Source organism: Coloeus monedula (genome assembly GCF_965178545.1).
Source record: "Coloeus monedula genome assembly, chromosome: 10".
Lineage (NCBI taxonomy): Eukaryota > Metazoa > Chordata > Aves > Passeriformes > Corvidae > Coloeus > Coloeus monedula.
This window is the reverse complement of record NC_138790.1, coordinates 19,682,337-19,707,900: the sequence shown is the minus strand read 5'-3', so window position 1 is coordinate 19,707,900 and position 25,564 is coordinate 19,682,337. Positions and strand designations below refer to the sequence as shown.

Here is a 25,564-nt window from a genome sequence, read left to right as displayed (position 1 = left end):
AAAATAATTTAAATCTTAACATTACTCAGCTTTTTTAATGTTGCAAAACACTGGGATTCACAATGACTCAAACATTTGGCTTACACTGAAAATCCATATGATTAATATTTGTCTGAGATCTAACGTAAGGAGGAAGAAAATAGTTCATGCAAATTGTCAAGCCTGTTTTGCCAAAACCAGCTAACTTTATGTAATAGGTGGGACTTGAGAGTGCCTTCTGCTCTACAATACAATCAGGCACTTTCATCTTCCCCTTCTTTCCAGTTTAAGCCCTTTGAGAAGGCAAGAGATTGCAAGAGTTACAGTAAGTGAATCAAAATTTGGCTTAGTGCATGTCAGCACTTCACAAACTTTTGGGAGCTGAGACATCTTAAAGGAAATGAAACTGTCTTCAATGAACTGCATGCATTACTATTTGCCAGCCAATGTCCCTCTATACTTGCATTAATTCTGGTTTTTATAAACCCTCAGCCCAGCTCTCACTGCAGCACTGCTCCACAGTAACTACAGCGACTCACAATGATCAGCACATCGAGTATCACTGGTGGCATCCAAGCTGACATTCACTCAAAGCATTCAGAAGTTCCCCTCTTGCTCTTCTGTTTCACTCTCTGCAAAGACAATTCTGTTGTTCAAACACTGCTAAAGACATGACCCCAAGCCTGAACAGTGCCATCCTTTTAATTAAAGCTGCAGCTTTGTCCAGCCCTGCCTCCTGTTATCCAGAAAGCTCCATGAAGCCTTCTGCACTGGTGTCAGGTACCAAACCACAGCCTCAAGAGAACAGCACACATTCTGTGTTTTTCAGGAGCATTTGCTTTAGTTCTGTTTCAGATCTTTCACGTAAATTCTATTACAAAACTCTGGGTTGCAAAACACAGAAGTTTCATACAAGAACGAAACAATAACAACTAAATTTAATTACACACTTCAGAAGATGAACTAAGTGACAGGTCTGCATCCAATTAGAGAGGAGAAAAATTTTGGTGGAACTTAAAAAATATTTTCTTGATTAGCAATACTATGCATACTTTCTAAACAGCCGGTTCCAGGCACTTGGGAGCTGCATTAATCTGAGCATTGATATTTCCAGACAGTATTAAGTACAAAACACAATCACTGCATTATCACTGTCCCGAAGTATTTACATTCCAGGACCATGCACTGCACGTCAAGCACAGAGATTCTGAATTTCTAACTACTTTGATAAGACATTTCAAAGTGACTTCTGAGACATAAAAATACATAAATTACTGCCTTCGGTAACAAAACAGTCATAAATTAAAGACTGGCAGAAAAGAGAGATCACTTCTCTATATACTGTGGGGATTTATTTATTTATAGCTCTTATTCACCTTCAGAATCTTGTATTTATAAATTTTGTGCCTTTTTTTTAAAGTTCCATAGTGGTCCAGGAGAGAAACACTCAGTTCTGTATTCAAAAATATTTTTTCCAAGATTTTCTAGTGAGGTTTTTAAATCCCACATTTTTCTTTAGAAAGTGGAAAATTAGAATAGCTGGACAAAGTAAACACTAGATGTATTAATTCTCAAGTAAGCAACATGATACAGTTGAAACTTTATTATCCAACATAACACATTACATTTGTAGCCAGAAATTTTTTTACTTAATATTTAAATGACCTGAGCAATTAATCAAGACCAACTTTCCAAGCATTCAGGAAAGGGCTGAAGTAGAGATAGAGCAGCAGCTATTTGCTGTAACATTTTAACAATACAGAAGAGAGAAAAAGACACCTCTGTAACCTGAAACTCAATTTTTTTTATGATTAAGAGACGAAAGGTGTTAGTATATACTATTATAACCTTAGTTCTCAGCCTATTAGATCTGCATAACCCATCTACCTTATTCACTGTAAGAACTGCTCATTTTAGAGAAATAATAATTCAAACTATAGTTTTCCACAGTAGACACACAGCAAGACATATCCATCTATTTACAATCTCCCTCATTTCCCTAGCCCCCTTCTTCCAAGATAACATCAGTCTGTTCTTTGGAAGCACAAATTAACTTCACCACAGCTATCGTGCTTGAGAATCACAAACAAACACTGCAAAAAACCACTGAAGATTCCCATCCCATTAAGAGACTTCCAGGACAGTGTGCGCTTGTCATGTGGTTTGTTTCATCTTAATTTGTTGATACAGTTATTATTCCTGTTAGCATGGCTTCAGACTTCCCCCAGCTCTAACCAGCGATTACATCTCCTATAGCTGACACTTCATTGTCAGGTTAGTGACCATCTTTTACATCACTTCCCATATTTCTAACAGAAATCAGGAAGCAGCTTCAGGTTTTCCTCTGAACACTCCCATGACTTTGCAGACTCATGTCTCTGCTATTCCCACAGGAACCGTTTTCATCTCTCCCAGCGCTTTCACAGCGGGTTTTAGAGGCTGGTACCTGTCTCCTCTCTCTGCACCATTTTCTCATTCTTTCCCCTTCCCTTCCCAGTACTCTCCACCCAGCAGAGAGCAACTACTCCTTTGTTTCTTCAGAAACTGATTATACCTAATTAAATTAAGGACCTTTTTCCTCAGCTCATACTTAGCCTTGAGACTTATCCTGCTTCTATTTCAGAACTGAAAACCATCCCGGAAAATCATGTACTTTCCAAGCTACAATAACCAGTCTAATAAAAGACAACATTCTCAACTGTGTAATTAACAGGAGGGAACAGATCAGAGGCTTATTTTGAATTAGTTCAGATAATATTACAGCATAAACTAAACTTGTCTACCACATCTATAGCTGTTAGCAATTTGGATGTTTTTCACAATTTCCAACAGAAATCAAATTAAAAATTAAAGGACGTGATAACCTCAGCAACAAGTGCAAAAATAAAAAAAAACAGACTCAAAAAAATAAAATAAATCTGGATGGGAAAACCAGCAATACCTACAAAATATGACACGAAAAGCACCTAATGACTTTGCACTTTTCCTAAAGACGGGGAGCACCTTCCGATTCACCTTTGCCACAACAGTCACGCAAGGCATGCAAGTCACAGCCCCTCGCCACAAAGCCGACATACGGAATGCTGAAACCCAAACGAGGGTTGGGCTGCTCTAGCCAGGTACAGAACCGAGAGCCGGAGCTTCCGCAGCTGTTCCACAAGCCCGGGAGCCGCCTGTTGCTGCCCGCCGTACAGACCTGGACCCCAAGCGCCGGTCCAGCTGATGCTGCTGGGGTGGCCGGAGCGCTCTGCACGCCCCGCGCTCCGGCCGGCACGGCGCACCCCGGCTTCCCCCTGACGACCCCCAGCAGCTCCTTCCCCGGCCACAGGGACCCCGCGGCGCCCCGCATCCCCGCCGGACCGGACCCGGCGGCACCGGGGGTCTCTGCCCGCGCCCCGCCCGCTCCCCGCCTCCCAGCCCAGGGTACCGAGCCTCTCCCTCCCTTCCGCAGCCCCTCGTCTCCGGCACCACCTCGGGGAACCCTCCGCGGCCCTGCCCCGGCCCCTCCCTTCCCCGCGGAGCCCGGGCGTTGTGCCCGCGCCGTGCCAGCGCTCCGGGGCGGGTGGGACGGCACCGGGTGATGCCGCCCGCACACCCCGCCTCTCCCGGCGGACCCCGGGACCGCGCCCTTGTCCTGCGGCTGCCCCGGCCCCTCTCCCGCGGGGCTCTCCTTACCGGGGGCTTCACTTGCCGGGGTCTCAAGGCGCTGGGGCCGCTGCCGGCGGCGCCGCCCGAGCACTGCCTCCCTCCCGCCCCCCGCCGGCGCTGCGGTGGTGCCGCCCATGCCCCCCCCCCCCCCCCCCCCCAGCGCCGCGGATGGGGCCGCCCAAGGGGCGGGGCGGGCGCGGCGCTCCCGGGCGGCCCCGCGGGGGCAGCGCCGGACGCGGCACCGGGACCTCCCCGGCACCGGCGAGCCCGAGCCCGCCCCGCTGGGGCCGAGCCCGCCCCAGGGCTCCGCGGCCCGGGCGGAAAGCGCGCTGGAGCTGCCCTCCCGCCCGCAGCCCCGCGGGAGCGGCCGGCGCTGCCGCCCCGCCGGGAAGCGCGGCCCGTGGCCCCACGCGGCCCCGCCCGGCCGAGGCTCCCCGGCCCCGGCGCGGTGAGCGGAGCCGCGGGGGGACCGGGCACCGCCCTGAGGCGGCCGCGCGGAGCCGCGGGGGACGGGCAGAGCCCGGCCGCGGGGGCATCCCCCGGGCGGAGGTACCTGCGGTGTCCGGGCGGCCGCGGAGCGCGGTGTCACCGAGCCGCCGCCATGGCGCTGCTGGGGCGGGAGCGGCTCCGCCCCGCCCGCATGGACCGGACAACGTGACGGGCCGTTGCCATGGCAGCGCCGCGTGACGTCAGAGCGCTCACGGGGCCACGCCCCCTGCGGGCGGCGCTTCTGTCACCCCGCGTGTGACAACCGTGAGAGAGCGGAGCCGCGCGGGGGACACGGGCGACACGGGGGACACGGGGGACACGGGGGACACGGGGGACACGGGGGACACGGGCGACACGGGCCTGTGCGCCACAGCCCTGGGTGGTGGTGGGACCCCAGCGCATGGGGACCCAAAGGATGTGGAGACCCAGAGATTTCACCTGAAGTTAGGATCCCTGGGGATGGGGACTTGGGGGTGGGGACACTGGGGGGCATCAGTGACACGGAGATGGGGGTCCAGGGAGCGGGACATGGGTGATGGGGACCTGTGGGGACGAAGGGTGAGAATGGGGTTGTGGAGGTGGGATGTGGGGACCCCGTGGAGCCAAGGGGAGCACTGCCTTCCATGAAGCCTTCGACTTCCCGAGCACCCACAGGGCAGGCGGCCCCTCTCCTGCCCCCAGTATTCCATGGCTGATGCTCCGCTGGAGCGGCCTGGGGAGGGAGCTGGGGGGGCTCAGCCTGGGGAAAAGTAGGCTCAGGGGGGACCTGATCGCTCTCTGCAACTCCCTGGTAGGAGGGTGCAGCTGGGTGGGGTCAGGCTCTGCTCCCAGGGAACCGGCGGTCGGATGAGAGTACACAGTCTCAAGCCACGGGATGTTTAGGTTGGACATTAGAAGGAATTTCTTCAAAGAAAGGGATTGGAATGGATTCCCCAGCGAGGTCGTGGAGTCACTATCCCTGGAGGTGTTTAAGGAAAGACTAGAAGCGGCACTCGGTGCTATGGTCTGGTTGACACGGTGGTGTTCAGTCACAGGTTGGACTTGATGATTCTGAGATCTTTCCAAACCTAACTGATTCTGTGATCAATTGAAGTCCTCTATCCCCCTCAGCACGCAGCAGGGTGTGGTGCTTCTCTTTGGTTAGTAGCGAGAACTGACTCCACTGAACTTTGCAGATCAGTAATGTGGGGGGAAAAAAAAGTGAAGTGTTGAATGGGTACTCAAATCCTGTGTATTCCTCACAAAGCTGCAATCCCACATCCCATAAAGGTGCAGCCCTCCTTACAACGGCATGTGGAAAGCAGACAGACCACGGGAGGCTGACTGCCAGGGGTTTGTCAGTTGTGTTGTGGATCTGTCTGGCCATTCCACAGCTGATGCTCCTATTGCAATCAAATTGCCAAACTACAACCACAGCCAACAAGTGACCTGGGAACATATGGGATAGGTGATTTGTGGGATGCTCTGGCCACACCTTGGAGTTTCTCCTGCTCCACTGACCCTGATGCCACAGGGACACCTCTGCAGAAGTCAGAGCCTCAGCACAGTCAGCCTAAGGCAGCCCTGCTCAGCCCTCCAGCACCAACCATGGGACTCTTAGCGTCATCCATCTTGTTAGCACGGGTCTGACACACCCTCAGCAACACACATTGTCAAATTTTTGCAAAATATTTTACATGAGTATCATAACTTCTGTGAGTAAAGCAATCTTTGAGCTATTAGCATGTTACTGATAAAGGGCTCAGTAATAATGACAGCACATGCTGGAACATACAATCCATACTGTAATGAAACAGCTCATTGCTTACCCTAAATCAGTCTTTTAAAAAGTGCACATCCCCTAACTGATTCAAGCCAATTATTTTAATGGCTCTGTCCTGGTTGCAAAGTCTGTGTTGTGCTTCCCTGCACTGCCATACATCTGTCTTCTGTTTATCCAAAGGACAGATGCCATTCAGCAATGTGTTTACTTTGCATTTAATGAGTGATCACACAGCAAAAATCAACAAGGGGTGGGTTTGATTTTGTTGGACCACACTTGAGGAAAATACACTTCCCTCAGAGTCACCGTATCACCATACAAGTAACTTAAATTTTTATGAAGGGGAGAAACTGGCACAAGGATAGTTCTCCCTTAAAATATGCTTGTTCTCTTACATTTTTCCTCGTACAATCTTCAGATCCCTGAATAGTGATTACTGACAAGATACCATCCCAGAATGAGCACACCATTTCTCATCTGTTTTCAAACAACTCTGGAAAATAACAGGCAGCAAGGAAAGCCCTAGAAAAGTTCAGATGGTATTTGGGTAGTTACATATTATTCAATTATCAGGTTTTGTCCTTCCAGTGCTAATTAAAACATTTAAAATTACATAATTTATCCTTATGACTCATTTGGGAGACGGGGAAGATTTCAGTTGCAGGCTGTGAAAATGAAGCACACAGGACAGGATTCTCCACAGGGGAACTCATCCTGCAGGGGTGGCATTGCTGTTGCTGTGGTGGTCCAAGGCAAATAGGAATATCTTGTCCTGGACCAACCAATACGGATAACAGAAACTGCCCCTCCTTAGAAAACTCATCTCACCCACTGTGTAGTCAGTTTAGTCATTTATTAGATGATGTTACAAATTCCTAATGAAATAGAAATCCCCAGTTCTCCTGCTGGCAGTGTTTTACCACCAGCTTTTATCCAGTTCTGCTTCTGATCACTGGTTTCACATGCCAAACCCCACTCTGCAAAAGCAGAGTTACCCCTAATGGAGCCATTCTTACGCCAGTTCTGCAATATGCTTTGTATTATTTTAGAATTTATATAAGGAATCAATTTGTTCTGCAGTGAAAGAGAAATCTTGGGACACAGTGCCAGATTAGTTTTTAAAATCAATACCCAGATCAGTTTCTCTAACATGTTCCCTTTGAATTATGAGCTACTATAGCCAATGCAGCAACTTTGGTTTCTGATAGATTAAATGCTACTGGAGGCCTACGGTGCTTGGATTCCTGCCCAGTGAGTCTGAAACACCTCCAAAGGGAAGGCAGAGGAAGGGAACCTGTTTGGAGATTGTGCTGATTCAGCTGTAACTGAAAACCTCAGCCAGGACTGCTCCAGCAGCACCCTAAACACCCTTTGGATGGAAATTTGTGAAACACCATGCTAGAACAGTGAACAGGTATGAGGAAGCAATGAGACATTTTCTAAAAAACTTCCCAGTCTTGGCAGAGCTGAGGCCAAAAGGCACAAAGATGGACAGGGACATGTATAATCTAAATGACTAAAAATACCACCAGAGTCTCTGCATGTCTTTTCTTGGTTCCAGAGAAAGGCAGGGTTCACTGTCAGCCTGGTACTTTCCAGGGCTACCAGAAAGCCCCCACATTTCATTAGCCCATTATCTAATTGCTTCCCAAAACACTTCATTCAAATAAATGAAGGAGTCATGTTTGCTCAGGAGACAAGACAAAGGAAAAAAAAAAAAAAATCCCAACCCATAGCTAAGAGACATAGAACCAGAGGGAATCCCCTGCACTGGTGTGACTGAATCACACAACCCCTTTGACTGATTTCAGGAAAACAAAAGAAAAATAAATTGCTCATTCAGGCTTCAGAATTAATTTATCAAAGGAGCAATCCACTTCCTCGACACCTCTACAGTGACAAGGCTGGTTTCCTTTCAGGGTTGTTTGTGTCACTGGTTAAATCAGGCCACCCCACAGCTGGACCATTGCTTTTTGCTTTGTCTTCATTCTTTGTTAATGTCTGACAGCTCTTCTGCCACTGCAGTCTGCAGCTCTTCAGGTGAGATGTGCTAATCTACATCTCTTCTCCCTCACTTTGCATCTTTTTTTCCAGATCTAGGAACTAAAATGGCACTTAACCCCTTATTAATAAGTGAGCAATCTCACTTCATTTTATTCAAGCCTTATGGAGAGCACGAGACTTAAAAGCTCACTTAATTTACTGATTTAATTACTCTGTTAAGCAAGATTACATATATTATCTTTGTATTCTATATATACATGATGGAAAACATATCCCCCTTCAGATATCCCTTCCTCAGTTCATTCCTAAATATGACAGCAAAGGTTTTACTGCTTTACCTTCAATCTCCTGGTTTTACTCTCACTGGAGTCTAACATTCACTCCTTCCTTCCTTCCTTCCAGACCCCTCTGCTTGTTCAGGGCACAGCTGGAGTGTGACAGATCCTCTCCTGTCACTCTGTCAGTGGCTCTGCTGATGTAGGGTGGCCTTTCACAGCACCAGGGAGTGGTGATCTCTCTGCACACCAGGTGATGCTCCACATGAAAAGCATCTGAGGTGGCAGTTCAGTTCACATTGTGGCCATGTCTCTCTAGAATTCCCAGAAGGAATGTGTAAGGCACCTGCACTGGCTGCTCACCACCAGCTCTGGTCCATGGATCGCTGTTTAACGGGCAGGTGGAGGGAAATGTCCTTGCTGTGTGTCCCCATGCTACCAAGAAACAGGGAACCTCAATTTCTAGGGCTGCCAATCCAGCAGATCCTCTTCTATCCTCATGCTAATTCTCTAACATTTAATTCAAATAAAAAATTAAGGAAAAATAATATAAGTACAAACCAAAATAATGACAGTGGATGCCAGTGTATTTACTTGTTAAGGTCCAGTAAAATAACTGATCAAGCTACACAGTTGGATCATTGTGCAGCTACAGGTGACTCATCCTTTCAAGAGAACTGAGCAATCACTAAACACTATTTAAATAGAAGAAAGGGGAGTGGGCATATATGGATAGATGCTTTACGTGCAGCCTATATATATGCATGTATTTCTGAATATATTAATATTTCTTTCAGATAAAATGATGAAGGATACTCGTGGAACTGCTGAAAGTGCTCATTGTAAAAGAGCAGCGGCAGAAATCAAAGGGGCTGAAAAAGCCATTTGATCTGTAGTGTTCCCTTCTAAGATCAGTTTGACACTGGGATCAGTCGTGGGCTTCATGTGCTCACTGTAATTTGCAGGGTATTTCACTGATGTAATTTGCAGGGTATTTCACCGGTGTCTGAGATGACTCGGTGAGGCAAAGGCAAAGCTCATCCCAGTCACGGTGCTTCTGCACGTTCTCTGCTGCTGCAGCCCAGCCCACTGGCAAGGCTGGCGTGTGAGGGCTGAGGAAACTCCACAGCGTGTTTTAGAAATCCTCTTATTCCTTCTGTAGGGGGAGAGGAGTAAGCAAGCAGAGGAAAGGGAATCTGCATTTTAAGCCTACACAGAAAAATGTAAGAGTCTGCCTACAAATGCCAGACTCAGGGAAAGAAGCCTCCCATCAGCTGTACTCTGGCAGCACCTTTGCTTGCCCTGGCCCGGGAGAAGGCTCCTTTCTACCGTGGGTGTGGGTGTGGCATTGTAATAGACACTTCCATAAAGTGCTGTCCGCTCAAATGTCACAATGTTGGCTTTCTGCCCCATTTTCAGCTGCAGAGAACAGCAGATGGGAGGGGCAGAAACAACGAAGATCCCTTTTTAACTCTCAGTTTGAAAAATTTCCCAGTCCTTTTCAGCCAAGTAGCTCTTCTCCCACCGATTCTGAGCATGGCATTTTCTACATCCTGCTTTGGAAATTACGTTTACTTTACCATATACCAAACCTCATCCTAACCCCCCAGAATTTTACGGTGTGTGCAGTAGGGAGCAAACAAGGACTAATGTGATCACTTTCTGTGAGTTTCCAGTTACTTCCTCAACAAATGAAGAGCATAATGGACATTAACATTGTGTGCCAGGTATAAAGTGGAATGAGTAGAGGCAAAAGAGAAAATTAATAGTCATGAAAGGAGCTTAACAAAGCATTCAGTAACTGACGTGTAGTGAAAGTGTGGAATTAGGAAGAGAGGAATATTAAAGAAGTATTATTTTGTTCAGTCTGTTCAGAAATTGTTTGGCCTTTTCATGAACAAGACAGGAAGCCAACTGAATAAGCATGATCAGGTCCATTAATTACCTTTAGAAATTCTTACAGATGTAAGCCACTTACTAATCACAACAAAACCAAACTGCTTTTCACATTTTTAATGAAAGATTCTCGCATTCCACTGCTACCCAATCTTAGGAAATCGCAGGTGTAATATTTTTCAGTACGTGTATTCACACAGTGCCACCCACAAGCACATTCACATCTGAAGCCCTGCTGCACATAACCTCAACACGGTCCCCTTGAGCACAGTTCCTGGCAGCTTCCTGCAGGCTGCAGAATACCAAGCTCCCAGGTGCCACTGGAAAATGCTTCAGTGAAGATCAGTAAAATGAAACAAGAATTTAACTCTGTGTGTTGCAGTTGCATTACAATACGGCAAATTCACTTTTGGAATCCAAGCTGACCCTTGGTTGCTGTGCAGCAAGAAATACTCACTGCAGTCAAGTGCTGAATTCAGAATAATTACAGATGTATTTCATCTTCCCCTGGACTTTGAGGCTGAGCTTACACCAAGCTGTCAGCAGTGGTACTCAAGCTTGTAGTTTTGAAGTTTTGCCATTTAAATTACAAAACTTTTGGTACCCAAAGGGGTTTTATGGTCATGAATGAGGACATCTGATACAAGAAGCTGGGTTTCCAGGTCAGCAAGGAGATAGAGGCCATTTTTAGGAAGCTTTTCAGCATAATGCTGCTGCTGGCTCTTTACCTCCATCAGCATCGACGGTGTTGCTCTGACCCCAGCCATTCCTGAGGGAAAAGGGGTTCCATTGTGAATCAATAATACTGGAAATGGCACCATGGAGGAACAAGGTAGAGGAACAACACTGTCTCTGGTGTTATCTACAACACTTTTATAGGGCTGTAAGTAATACAAAGTTATGTAACAAGTGTGCCCTTAACAAACTACTGTGTCCTGCTGGTGAACACTTTATCCAAATTAAACTGGGGAGGGAGGGAATAGAGAGAACATTAAAGCTTAAGGAGAGAGCAATCCATACCTTCTGCAGAGCCAGTGCAGATCTGTACTGTAGCCATGTCTCAGTAGTTACTAGGATTTGCTACTTGCATACCACACATGTTAAATGGGCTGAAGAATCCAGAACATTTGGGATTTTTTGCAGTTTGAAGGCTAAGATGTCTGTGGTGGTTTGGATGTGGGCATCAATGATGACGACTCAACATTTAGAACTAATTCAGTAAAGGAAAATGAAGAACAGAGGCTTACTGGGTTTAACTGACAGACATTTTAAGGAGCACATGGAATAAAATACCTGATTTTACATGTGTTTTTCTTCAGGAAATAGCACTAAGTAGTTGCACGGTTCTTTTTTGTCAAAGATTTTGAACTGTTCTTAAACTATGAATCTCTTTCTCTGGGAAAGTAAGGCACAGAGTGGTGTAAACAGCTTGCCAAGCAGCCAGTGGCAGAGCCAAAATCAGAATTCAGATTGCCTGCCCACCTGTTTCCCTCTATCCTTGCTGCTGAGCAAGTTACCCAACATGAAAGCTTTTCAGATGGAAGAACAAGAGAGCAAGCAAAGGAGAGAAATTAAATTTAAGCAGAGCGAAAATGACCAGTATGAGAGTCTAAGTAAGCAAACTGCAAAAAAGAAATAGTAAAAACATTGTAAAATAAAATTAGAGATTACAATAAAGAAGTATTTTCCATTTTAACGCATGAGAGCTAATGGCATCCTAATGATTTTCCTCATATACAGAGGGCATTGGTGCAAAACTCTGAATGAAACCATTCATGCTCTTCTGTGTATCTTTTACCAGAAGATATCCGTGCTCCTAACCCAAGATGCTCCTGATTTCTGTTCCTGTTGCCAGCCTGTTTTCACTGCGTGTCATTCCAGCGCTGGGGAAAGCATCAGCCTGACAGCTCCGCAGGCTGGAGTTCCCCCTCTGAGTGCAGGGAAGGATGTGAGGCAGGAGGCAGCTGGGCCCCCAGAGCCTTGGCTCTCCCCTGCCCCAAAACAGCCCTGGCTTGCAAGAGAGTCACTTGGGGACAAGGGCAGTGCTGGCTTTTGTGATGCTCCTGCTGCTGAAATTGGACTGAGGCACAGCTCACATCATCCATTAGGCTGGGCTGACACGGAAACAGCTCCTGGTCACTCGTGGCCTGGGCTGGGTTGGACTGGGCAACAGGCCATGAACAAAAAGCCTCTGTGAGCAATTCCCAGCTCCTCGGAGCCATCCAAGCCCCTGTAATGCAGCAAAAGAAGAGGCACTTTTTAAAATGAAGCTTCTCACAAGTGACAGGGAAGCAGTCGCCCCCACACACACCTTATTCACTCACTGCTCTGAATTGGCATTCCTTCAAGAGCTGGGAAGGGCCCAGAGCTGCTGATTCAAAGACACTTGGAATAAGAACTCAAGATTGGAAGGTTTTTGTTCCTTCCTGGCTTGTTGCTTCTTTCTATGGCCTGCTCTGCCTGCCCATGCTGAATGTCAATCAGCAGAGCAGTAGCACCTTTGCAAAGAAGCCCCAAGTATCTTGCCAAATACATTAACAAGCAAGTGGAAAAAACCCGAGGTTTCCATTACTCCAGAGGAGAAAAGGCTGGATTAGAGTGGTGGAGCTGAACGCTGGACAGGGACAAAGGGTCAGGAATCAATAAAGCTGTACATTCTTGTTTAAACTACAGCAGCCACAGAGGTGTCTTTTCCAGAAAAGATTTCTAAATTATCCTCATCCAGCATCCACAGCTGATTCTCAGAAACATTTGCATCAAATACTCCTGGAAAAATTCCCATAAGGAAACTGCCAGAATGAGTTGCTAATTGCACATGCAGAGAATCTTACGTCAAAGTGGCTGTGATCAACCCAAAGTATTTCTCAAAAAAGGCAGTTTCATTTTTATTCAAGTCTCTGCTACCTTATAATTGGCAGCTATTTGATGTTCTTGGAATGAGTAACAGCTCAGTTTATTATGAATTTCTTACAATCCTGCAGTTAGGACCAGCCTAAGTAAGCAAACAGAGAAAACTGATTTGAATTCAACAAATTCAAGTCTCCCTCTTTGATGGCCTGATGAAACTGGATCATCTTGATCTTTTGTTACTACTGAATAGCTGGGAATAGGTTTCTATTGCAACCTGTCAGTTTGACAGCTCCATTTAGAACAGGAGCTGTTTTCCTGATGATTTCCATGTGAAGCTCCAAGTGACTGAGCATTTCATTTTTTCATTTTAGCAAGCAAATGTTTTGTATTTACTATGTTTAACAACATTTTCAAGGTCAATACAACAGGATATTCCCTACAATTGTTTAAATTATTAATATAACATTTTGAATCTTAGAAATAAATACAATGGTTTTAAGGTGGTTGGCTAAATTCTGCAGCTCCCTTGATTAAAATCCTAAATAATTCCATTCATTTCACGAAATTCATTGCAGTTTCAAGCAACTGCAACAGGGAAGAAAATTTATCTAATCTTTTTGCAATGTTAAAAACCAGAAAGAACAAATGAGCACTCAGTAGTGCTAATATGAACCCTAACATTGTCTCCATTGGGATGTAACAAAAAGATATTTAAACTTTTAAGGCTAAATCATGTTCAACAGTGCCTATTACACAGGCAGGGTTGGCTTCTCAGAGCAAGTATGAGAAGAGGTTTGGCTATTGTTTGGATTTCTTCAAGTTTCCTGCAAGATCCCACTGCAACAAGGAAGTGGAGAGTTGAGAAATAGACCTGGCACAGTAACCTCATTGATCCCTCAATTATTTCTGCTAAAAGGAAGACAAATAAATACAGCAAGAGGAATTGGAGAAGGCAGGCCATGCTGGCTTGTGTGTGCACTGCAGAAATGAGTAGATAAGGCAGAAATGGGATAATGTCCCTGCATGATTATCTTCAGACTACCCTGATTAGTGACAAACAGTAGAGAGCTGGAGATCTATACAAATGTCATTAGACCGAGGGCTGTAATGTGATTTAGTGACGTGGCTGCAGTGATAGCTGGTTCCCTTGACACAGCAAAACAGGTGGTGCTTTAGCACTGTTGGTTCACCACTGTGCTAAAAAGCAAGAATCCAGCAGAAATGTGTGTCTGTGTGAGGAGGGAAGCAAGGGGTTGGTGCCTATTTGCATCACTGTGTATCAAACTGGTGACTTAAATTGGCTTGGGCAGAGTCAGGGCCTAAGACAAAAAACATCCTTCAAAACCCTGCACCAGTGCAATGGGGTCTGATCTCTTCAGCACACAAAGTCAAGAATATTTCCTTTTCCCACTGTTCCACTGCCCTTTTTTTCTCTCATTCCCATTCACTTTGCATCATCTTGGACTCCCACAGGCCAGGCTGTCACAGGCATCTTCAAGTGGCACCTGCCAGGGAAGCTCTGCAGCAGCTTCTGCTGCACAGTTTTGTTTCAGGGGCTCTCCAGTCCCAGTCCCACTGTCTGGGCTCCAGCCAGCCCTGCCCATGCTCAGACTGCTTTTCCTGGTGATCTATTGGGCAGTTGTCTTCCCATAAAAGGGCAATTTTTAACTCTTCTCTCAAGGGAACTAGCAAGAAATAAACTTTTTTTGGGATAATGAGAGAACGATCTTTGTAACCCCATAAAACTTTTGGGGTTGTTTTTATAATCTTAATTATATCCTAGTTAATTTAAACTGGTGGTCTCTGTGATATAGCAGCATCATCTACTTCAAGGCATCATACCAGGAGAGCAGAAGAAAGTCTGTAGGAAATTGCCCCACTCCTTTTCTACCCTTCAGCCACTTAAGAATGACAGAGACCCTCTCTGATGATTGGCAGAGTCTGGATATGCCCAGTGCAGCAACCTCAATGCATTCATAAGCAAATGGTTTTTGTCATTAAATGACAAAGTTTTAGGAATAACTGAATCTTAGTATATTTATTTCCAAACAGTTTCCACCCATGAAAAAAAAAACCAAAACCAAACCACAAACAAAAAACAAACCACACAACACAAAAAGACAGTGAACATATAGGACAGAAGGAAGTTAACTATTTGAAATCTTGGTTGTCCAATTCATATTGGCGATTAGGTTCTTTAAAGACTAATTGCAGCTGATCTAGTTTTTAGCATTTTATGCTATGTCTATCATCAATCTACACTGCATATGAATACGGTTTTCTGGTTTACAACCTTGATTTAATTCTGTTTGTAAACACTGGGAAACAAATGCAGCAATGTTGTGCAACCGATGAGCAAGGCCCTGAAACACAGCTCACAAAACCATATTCCCTCTCACTTCCATCCATCTTCTGGAGGACATAATGCAGTTACTGTTCATCTTCCTTCGTGGTCATACTGTTCATACCAGTGGGAGGACGCTCCCTCCCGACATATGACTGGGCAAAACATCAGTGTGCATTGAAAACATCCCCTGCCACACTGTTGAGGCACTCTGTGTCCAGGCGGAGATGGATGGAATGAAAATACCTCAAGATGGGAAAGGGAGGAGGTGGTTCACAGGCTTTGGCACTTCCTTGGAGCCTTGGCAAGGTAAACAGTAAATGATGTCACAGATATGCCTGAACTCCCTGACAAAGCAGGGAACCAAGTCCTCAGCGCTGAGGGATCTTCTAACACAGCTATTTCTGTGATCATTCTGTTTTACAACAGTATTTGTAAATTCACAGGGGAAGGAGAGGGATTATGCACAGAAGACGGTGCTGTGCTTTCTGTTTATTCTGGACACAGAATAATACCCAGAGCTTCCTCTGAAAGCCTGCAGAGGACATGGGCTACAAGAAAGCCTCTGAGAGGAAGTGCTGAAAAGTAAATAGGCAGCACAGGCAACGCTGCTGAGACACTGCAGAAGTCAGGCAGCGTATCAGAGTTTTGGTCTGCACCCTGAACGTAAACCTGGGAGACAGAAATTGCCATATAATTCTTTCTGCAACATATAATTACATTCTTAACCTCTTTGTCTTTTTTCCTTTTTTGATAAAGAGGAAATAATTCATTTCCAGGAATATAAGTGGCTTTAATTCACTTGGATCAAGCCTTTTTCTTTTTTCATTTTTCTTTTTCTTGTTTCTTTTTTCTTTTTTTCCAATTCAGTGCCTGACTCAGAACCATCATTCTTAACTGCTTCTGTCAGACTATCCCACATTTCCCAGTGGTTTTTACTACTGCAGTTTGGAAGCACTCTTTGTTCTTATAGTCCTAGTGCCTACCAAGGCTTTTCTTTTCATGTTCTTTGACGTTTATTCCCTAGGAGCCGGATCCTTGTGTCCTTACATGTGAGCCAAATCTCCCAATGAATTTGCAAACATGCAGGATCAGCAACTTAAACAGTTTATTTGTTCTTCAGGGTTTTCTGTGTTCACAGGAAAAAGGACGCCTATAGGCAAACACAGCATCACTAGGTTTCATCTACACAAAAGGGAAGCTTAGAGAGGAAGGAAGGCACAGCAGTGCAAAGTTAACGATTAAAAAACAAAAAACCAGCCTTCTTAGGTTTTTTTTCCTGAGAGGATGGTGGTGACAGATGCAGTTTCAGGACACTGAACTTAACATGTCTCTTGAAATACATCAAAAGACTCCTCTGCTGGGTTTGGCTCAGTGTCAGCTGATTCCAGTGTGTTGTCAGAATAATATAAATCTTTGGCTGTATTTTTGAGACACCTTTCAGCTTGGATATCTATACTACATTTACATTTAGGAACCTGCAATTTCCAATGGCCTGGCACCTCAGGCTGAGAACTGCCTGCTCCCATTTACTTCAGCTTTGGTGTTTGCATCAGAGCATTCTGGCCAGGCGCGTTAGAAAATGTAATGTATTCAGCTTATGTCCTACATATAAGTTGAGATCAGCATCAACGACCAGATCCAATCTGCAGCATTAATTCAAACAAACAGCATTGCTGACAACATGATTGCTATGGATAAGGACTCCATCTCACAAATTTATATATTAGAGAATCTTCAAATTTCACTTTAATACAGGTGTCCCTCTTCTGATGTCAGAAATTTTACGGCAAGTAGTCTTGGTGATGAGCCAAGATTTGACACAATCTAACTATCTAATTTTGTGAAAATTTGTGGTGAGACAAGACCATTAATATATTCTTCTGCAGTAGAATGAAAACCTTTTCTTGCTCTCTGTCTGCCGTGCACATACAGAACAGAGCTATTGCTATGCATCAGTGGATTTTCCAGCCAGAGAGATTATTCTGATCTCTCAGTCTGGCATTTTAGAGCAACAGTCAGCCATATTCCCCGAGAAGTTCATGCATCAGATCCCTTAACTTGCTGATGTTAATTCAGATTACATGTGTGTAGTCTTATGTGGACAAACCCTCAGTTTGCTGTGCATGTGAAACATCACGTTTCTCCTCCAGCTACGCCAGTGACCCACACCACTGGACACATATGCCTCATTTCCAGTCTGACTGTACCTGGACTCAGCTTCCTGCTATTTGATCTAAGTACATTCCAAGAATATATTTTGTTGAATTGTTCATAATTTCAACGGGATAGAGTTTGGGAGATGTAAAACTGATTAATATGTACTTCCACAGGTGTTTTACAAAGACTTTTACCCTAACTTTGTCGATTATTTAGGTCCACCATTCTCGCATTTTCTATAAAAATCAGGGGGATCCATTCACAGACATTTACACAGTTTTGTTTTCTACACTGCTTTGATTTCAGCTGAGATAATTTCCATACATGGCAGGTCCATTTGCACACAAAAAAGCAAAGGACAGGGGTCTGACTGCTCAGCTGAAATCAGAGGCCACGAGGCCCAGGTACTTCTACCTCTTGCTGAGAGTGTTTTGTGCACTTCTGTATTTAACCTTGAAAACAGAACATACGAGAGAGGGCCACCACCTATAGAAGTTTATGCCACATCGGCACTACTTTGCCAGCATTCTAACAGAAAAATCACATTTTGCAGAGCCTATTTTACTCTACTGACATTATAATTGGTGTCAAGGCCATCAGGGAAAGCATCAAGCAGACATAAAGTCTGCCATGAGATTTCAGCTGTTTGTGCTACTGCATGTGCCTTTATCCCTGATGGCATCCCCCAAACCAGAGAGAATCATCTTTCTATGAAAAAATTCTGATAAATCCATGCTAGAACAATGCAATGCTCTGGAACACTGAAACAGCTTGTGAATGTGAAAATCATTCACCAGTACAAAACCAGGGCGTTGCTGCATTGTCTGCAGGAGATAGCGACGTTCAGCCCTCGGGGGATACAGCAAGGAAAAACGAATGCAGCAGGAAATCTTTCTAAACAAGAAGTTGGCCACATGCTAAGAGCCATATGCACTTTATGCCATAAAAGCTTCCCATTTAAAGATGCTGCTCCTTCAGGCAAGAGTCACCTAAGCATAGTCCTCTTCCTAAAAGAAATAAAACTCAAAAACCCTTGAAATGAGGAAAAATTCTTCAGGTTTTTTTTCTTATTATATTATAGTTTACCCCTCTGGGCAATAACACTGAATATAGAATTTCTTACATCTTATTTTTTCTTTATTTTTTGGTGCTTGTTTCACAGACTGAAGAAAATGACTGTAAATCAGCTTGCATTCAAAACACCACACTTGCACCCAAAAGAACAGGATATTACACCATTAAAAATAAGATTCAGTATAATGGAAAAATTTTCTGACTGACAGCATAGCACCTTTTGAGTCATAAATTCTCATTTTTAAAGGACAAAAGGGACTATCACAATCACTGTCTGAATTCCTACATAACAGAGACAATGTAATTTTAGACAATAACTCCTATGTCTGTCCTGCCTTCTGATCTGCAAGAAAAACTTCTACTTTACATGTCACACCCTGCAAGCAGAATACCCAGGGATCCTTCATCTTTATCCATAACAATTATCAAACAGATTTACAAAAAAATGATAAGCAATAGGGCAGAATCAAATCCTGGTTCTAAACAATTTAACATAGATGAATCAGCACACAGAAATAATGATAGGATGGGAATATATTTTAGAGACATCATCTTTTACAGGATAAGCACAGGGTAAAATCAAACTATTTTATACTTCACAAAGTTCCTGTAATTGGATCTTGCAAAATGGCTAAATACTGTAATGGATCTGTTGCTTCATTAGCACACTCTGACATCCTGCAGCACCACATCCATCAAGCTCCTCGTTCCCTCTGGGAAAGGCTCCTGCAAGGGGCTGGCAGAGACTTGAGTCAGGCTCTGTAGGATCAGCAGACTGGTAGGTTTTGCTGTGCACTGGCTGCAAACCAGGGAGTCTGGGGCCAGGGTGCCAAATTCGGAGGGAGAACAGGTTGTTCTCCCTGCTAAGGGCACCAGTGATAGCTACAAGTGATTTCTGATGGTTTTGAATCACCATGAAGCTGTTGTGGGCGAGTACGAAGTGGTGAGACAAAGATTATACTTTGGCCAAGGGACCTCCAGGCCAATTTGTAACTTTGTGTTTGTCTGGAAGAGTCACAGCATGATATTTCTACCCCTGCCTGCCTTTATACAGTAAATTAAGAAGTGTAAAAATATCATTAGGAGTACCTCAGGTTAGAGGATCTCCTAAGAGCACTGATAAACCTAGTTGAACATTTCTGTTCATGGCCTAATTAGTATAAAAAAGCCAAGATGAGATTTTCAAAGGTTGTGAGACACCCAGTCCTATGTTAATCTTAACTTTCATCTTATATTGCTTCTGTATTTATATGTGTTTTTTTAAATTAGATCATCTTTAATTTGGAACAGTTTAATATCTGAAACACCTTATTCATATCACAGAAACACTAAACTGAAGTCTGCATTACAAAACTGGAAATAAGTTAAAACCTGAAAATGTGACCTCTGTCTTCAAGCCTGTCTTAGCTCATAAATCTGTAATCAAGGCCTAAAGGTTGTAACATTTATGCCAAATAGCCCCAAAACACAGGGTGAGCAGGGTACTTTCCTGAACTCGGAGACTGGAGGCACCACCTATGCCCACATGTAGTTTTCACTGTACATTATTTCGTAACCTTGAACACTTCATTTTGCAAAATTAGTATTGCTTTGTGTTTTATCTTTTAATAGAACTGTGATTATACTGGCAGTAACACTGACATGGTTCTTGTGCTGTGAATCCCATCGTTAGACTAAGGACTGGAAAACACAAATCACTCAGATCAGATAACCTAAACAGAGGGAAATAAACACAAAAAGCTCACTTACCATGACAGTTCTGGAATTGCACCAGGGATGAACTTGTCTCTGTGGGCTCTCCCAGCTCCCAAATCCTAAAGCATCACCTGCACCAGGGTGATGCCCAACCTTGTTGCCATTGCATTTAAACAGAAAGCCCCTCAGCTGAGCTCAAGCTCTTTGCCTTCCCATTCACTGGTGGTTTAAGCAGACATTTGATTTTTCTATTCTGTGTTTGCCTGTAACTATTCTTAGCAGCTAATAACTGACACCCTCGGGAGCGTGATGTCAGCACACTCCGCACTTACGGAGCTCTCCCAAGTCAAACCCAGATCTCAGCACAGTGAGCTGGCTCCTTAGGCAGGGCTGAGGGACTGACACCACCACAGCCCAAACAGACCAAACAGGAGCAAGTTCATCTCGTTAAAGAAATCTCTTTCTCTTGTAAGTAATCTGCAGTCAAGATTTGAAAAATGGTATTTGTTTTTTGAGGCTGCTGAGTACTTTTTGCAGGACTAATAAAAACACAGCCTTACTGGCCATCCTCTTGTCAGCGTCACACGCAAAATTTTTGTGGACTTTTGGAATTAACACCAGTCCACTACCCACATCACAAAGAAAGCTACTGAACAATCAACGAGTGGCAGCTTTTTTAGTGATCTCAGCAGAGGCTACAGTGATCACAGACACTGAACCTTTCCACTCACCAGTATTTGCTCCCAGTGTATTAAAAGATTCATCACCCTAGAAACTTCCATTTGGTTGGGTACAGGAGGCATTTCTAATTTCCCTTCAAAAGATGAAGTTCCATTCCCTTGCTCATCCTGTAGCTCTTCTTTATACCTCTCAGGGTTTAAGTTAATTTTTCTGAAAATAGCTACACGCAACTGTAGAAATACTCTAGAGAAGTTAACATTCATTGTAAGGTGGCACCAATATGTCCTCCAAATTGTTAAAAACTCTCACCTTCCAGGACTGCATTATCTTTTCTACCCCACCCAATTATACTCCAATGTTTTATCACATTCATCCTTCCACTGCTAAGTGCACTCAGGTTTGTTTCCATCTCTGCTACATACAGTTCACAAAGCCCCAGGTTATAGATGAGGTTATTATTGAACCCAATGTGTCTGGCTTGTACAGTATGAGATTTAATTATATGACATCACCAGCAAGCTGGTAAAAAATTTACCTTAATCCTTTTTGAACATCAACCCAGTCTTCCTCAACATTGGCAATGCCTCCCAACGTGTCTTACCTAAGAATTTCACCTCCCACAATGGTAAATATATTAAATAGACCAGGTCCCAGGACTAACCCCAGAGAAACATCACTAGCAACATTTCTCCAGCCTTGCCACTTTCTTTGGAATAGAACTTTAGCCAGCTCACAGTTCTTGTGTTCACCACCTTCACTTCCAAATTCAAGAACAACTTCCTGTGGGATATCATTTGCTGGAATCTAAATGGAGGAAGCTCACCCTGGATTATGTTTCCCCAGGTGCAAGAGCATACATTTGTTCTTGTTGAACTTCATAAGGAAGGAACAGTGGTTTCAGGTGTGGGGCAAGTGCCCACCATTGTGTGAGACCCAGAGCAGGCCCTGGGCTGGAGCCCTATGAGCAGTGCCCTCCTTATCCCTGTCCACAGCATTCCTGGTCACTTGTGCTCCCCAGCACAGCTGCAATCTCCCAAGGCTGCTCACGAGAGCTGCCAGAGCCCTCTGCTCTTCCTTGGGTTTCTCTGCCTCTGGGATGCCCTCTTGCACCTCAAGCCAGTGCTCGGCCACAGGAGGTGCCCCTGCCACAGCTGCCTCAACGAATGAGTATTTACACTGCCAACCGGATTTTAAATGTTGCACACACTTCCTGGTGACATTATCAGCTGAATTTGATCTCCTCTGTATAAAGGGCCACTTAATTGGAGGAGGAAGTTTCTTCTTACTGCTTTATTTAGGGATGGTGAATGCTGATGCAAGATCTGGTGATGAATGTCAGCCAATGTCAGCTTTCTTGTACCATGAAACATATTATTGTCATTGTTCCCCTGCTTCATTTGGTCTAAAAATAGCTTCCTATTATATTACACCAGATCAGGCTTTCTTATGGACATACATACAGGAAAAAAGCTGGTGCTTATATTTTTAATTCCCGGTTGCAGCACTAAGTAAAACATACAGTGAGTATCAGGATCAAATCATAGCATCTGTCTGTTAGGATGTGTTGGTATAGAGCTGTCACCCACACGGCTCCTTGTCTGGTATTAAACAAGACAAGTGCCACAGAGAAACATGAAAAGTGTTAATAGTGCTGCAAGTCAGCTCCAAAGAACTTCTGAAGCTAGGCCCTGGATGCAAAATTTTCAGCAATTAAAATGAAAACTGTATTTTAAATCATAAATTTAAAAAAAATAACTCTTTTTTGCGTTAAAAAAAACCTGTTTTAATGAAAACCCAAATTTTACATACCTTCCAAGTAAATAATGCTTTCTTATTAAATCTGATATGGCACGAAAACTATTGCTCTTGGTTTGGTTATGAACCTTGCTCTGCTCTTCGGAGATCTTATTGAACTAAACAACACAAGTTATGATTATGCCAAGGACTTTTATGAAAGTTTACCCTGATTGGAGAAATAACCTCCCATGTCTAGGTAGGAACATAGAGGAGTCTCTGACTTGGTTAAAAATGCAATGCACGGACCTAAGATTGACTCTGTCCTTCAGACAAATGATTCAGCCTCCACACACAAGATCTGTGTGTCATATACAGAACAGAAAGAGAATCCTGAGGGGAAAAGGGAAGTTTCCCAAGGAAAGAATATTATCAATCTTGGGTACAAAGTTGCCATTGCAGCGGCTCTGTATGGGCTGTGTTTAACACCAACCCAGGGGCTTAGGGCAGGCACTTTACCCAAGTCTCCTACAAAATCACTGAAGGGTGTCCAGCTCCTCCAGAGCTGCTTCAGAGCAGAAGCCATACTTGTGGACTCTGAATTACTTTCTGAAATAACATCCTCTGTATTTAATCTCTCAGTAATCCAGGAAAAATTGCCTTCCTTGTTTAGGCACCTGTGTTAGGCATGCAAGGTTAGGCAATAGGAATTGCTTCACACATCTCTTTCCCTGTGCCTCTGCACCCCATTTCTGTTACTATCAAATTTGGCTGAAGCTAAAGTAGCAGATTTTATCAGAGCAGTAACTGGTTCAACCACACTCTTCCTGCTCTGATACTTCTGGTTGTTTGCATGCCTAAACAGCATCTCAGTCTTTGATCCCCTCTCAGGAGCATGCGCTCTTAAATTTGACTATTTTTAGTTCCTCGTCTGTGACCATCTCCTTCAAGATGAAAGAGTATGGGATGATGATGCCTACATATGTTTGTGAACTGCTTTCATCCTGATTCGTGGAAATCCTTATACAGGAATAGCACACTGCTTTTTTATAGACCTACAGTGACTGTTGGTCTCCTGGACTTCACCTGAATATCAATTTATTTGCCTCTTGTAATTTGTCAGACTTTGATAAAATCATTTCCCATTTCTGAGAAGACAGCACACTGCTTAATAAAAACTCCAGTCTACTGCTTGTCCTCCCTGCATTTGTGGGCATAGAGCACATTGATACATTGTCCTGTAACAAGTGACATAGAGGAGATGGCTTAAACTTTTTGAACAGAAAAATTACGATAAAATTCTTAAGAAAAAGTCAGTACATTATGCATGTGATTGACCTTCATTATAAAACACATTGAGATCTGTGGATGAAAACTACTAAATAAAAATAATTATTATCATTTAGGTTGGAAAAGACCTGTAAGATCATGGAGTCCAACCTTTAACTTACCATTGCCAAGTCCACCACTAAACCATGTCCCCAGATGCCACATCTATACATATTTTAAATACCTCTGGGGTGGTGGCACATCCACTGGCCTGGGCAGCTGTGCCAGGGCTTGACAATCCTTTCCATGAAGAAACTCTTCCTAATACCCAGTTTAAACCTCCCCTGGTGCAACTTGAGGCCATTTCCTCTTTTATTATCACTTATTATTTGGGAGATGAGACCAACACCCACCTTGCTGCAACCTCCTTTTATGTCACTGAGTACATTACTGCTGCTCTGTGACAAATCTGAGCTTTACTTGAAACTCAAGGCTCTAAGTCCAGCCTTACCAAAGCCTCATCATCTGTGTGTTACCATATTTCTTCAAAGAAACTTGTTATTTAAGAGATTGAATGCCTGAAAATAGAATTACTATTTGGTCTCACACCAGTTGTTTTCCTCTGTACTACAAACTGAATGAAAACAAAGCAGACACAAATGGACAGTTTTATTTTCAGGCTGATTAGATTTTATAAAGCCATTCAGAAATTTATTTTGAGCATACCCTGTGTTTCTGTATGACCAAAAATATTGCCCTCAATTCTCTAAGATTTCAGCTTTTTCTTAACAACCCCCCTGCTCCTTTTGGATGGGTTTTAGTCTTTTTTTAAACCTCTTTAACAGGCAAACTGAATCCTGACTCTTGACAGCATACCAACATACCTAAAACAAGAAAGTGTATGTGCTGAATGCTTCCTTTGCTACAAGCTTCAGATCAAGTCTTTGATGAGAAAAACACATTCTCTTTTGAAAGCTGAAACACTTCAGCAAATACTGCTGCAATATATCTGCTTCACTGTAAAGAAAAGCCTCTTCAATAAAGGGCTGTGAATTCGCATTCCCAATCCAAACTGTGCATCACAGTCTGAATTTCCTACTAAAATGCCTCCCAGAGACTAAATTCAGCCTTAATTCAAGTTTGTGTGGCCAGCAGAGAATTAAGGAAACCCCACAGTAGAGTCTAATGGCTCTAACAGCTTCTGTGCTAACTCCCATATTCCCTCCACACAGAAAGGAGCATTCTTCAAAAACAAATGTTTCAGAGGAAGATGAAAGAATCCCCATCCAAAGTGGGCAATTCAGAAGAAGTCCAGCCTCTAAATGATATTTCCTTTTAGCCTCCATTGAACATTAATGTTTGTAACTCTAAATTTCGAACTTGTTTTACGATATTCTTTCTACACTACATCACACTACCCAGTGTATAAAAACAATGGCATGAAAGCCTCTAATTCTAGCTGTCATAAGTTAAAGAATAAATGGCAGCAGAAGCTTTCGCATATAATTGCAGGATTTTAGGTGACTACAGACAAAGTTCTCTTTTCTGTGCATGCACAAATGCTCAACCCTCCAAGCAAAATCTCAGGAACTGTATGAAGTTGTGTGTGCTTAGGAGTTAATGGTGAAGGTGTCACTATGCTCAGAAATAGAGCCAGCTTTCCCATGTCACATTCAGCTTATTAATAACCCCATTATTTCTGTT

The 25,564-nt window shown here is 43.8% G+C and overlaps 1 protein-coding gene across 1 annotated transcript in view; it reads right to left on the bottom strand.

Moving 5' to 3' along the window:
- The window catches only part of GNB4 (G protein subunit beta 4), a 30,724-nt gene extending 26,457 nt beyond the window's left edge, over nucleotides 1-4,267 (bottom strand). The window contains exon 1 of the mRNA XM_082288130.1: nucleotides 4,181-4,267. The gene's annotated coding sequence lies outside the window, so the exon portion shown is untranslated. The remainder of the gene's footprint in view (nucleotides 1-4,180) is intronic.
- Between the last annotated feature and the right edge of the window lie 21,297 nt (nucleotides 4,268-25,564).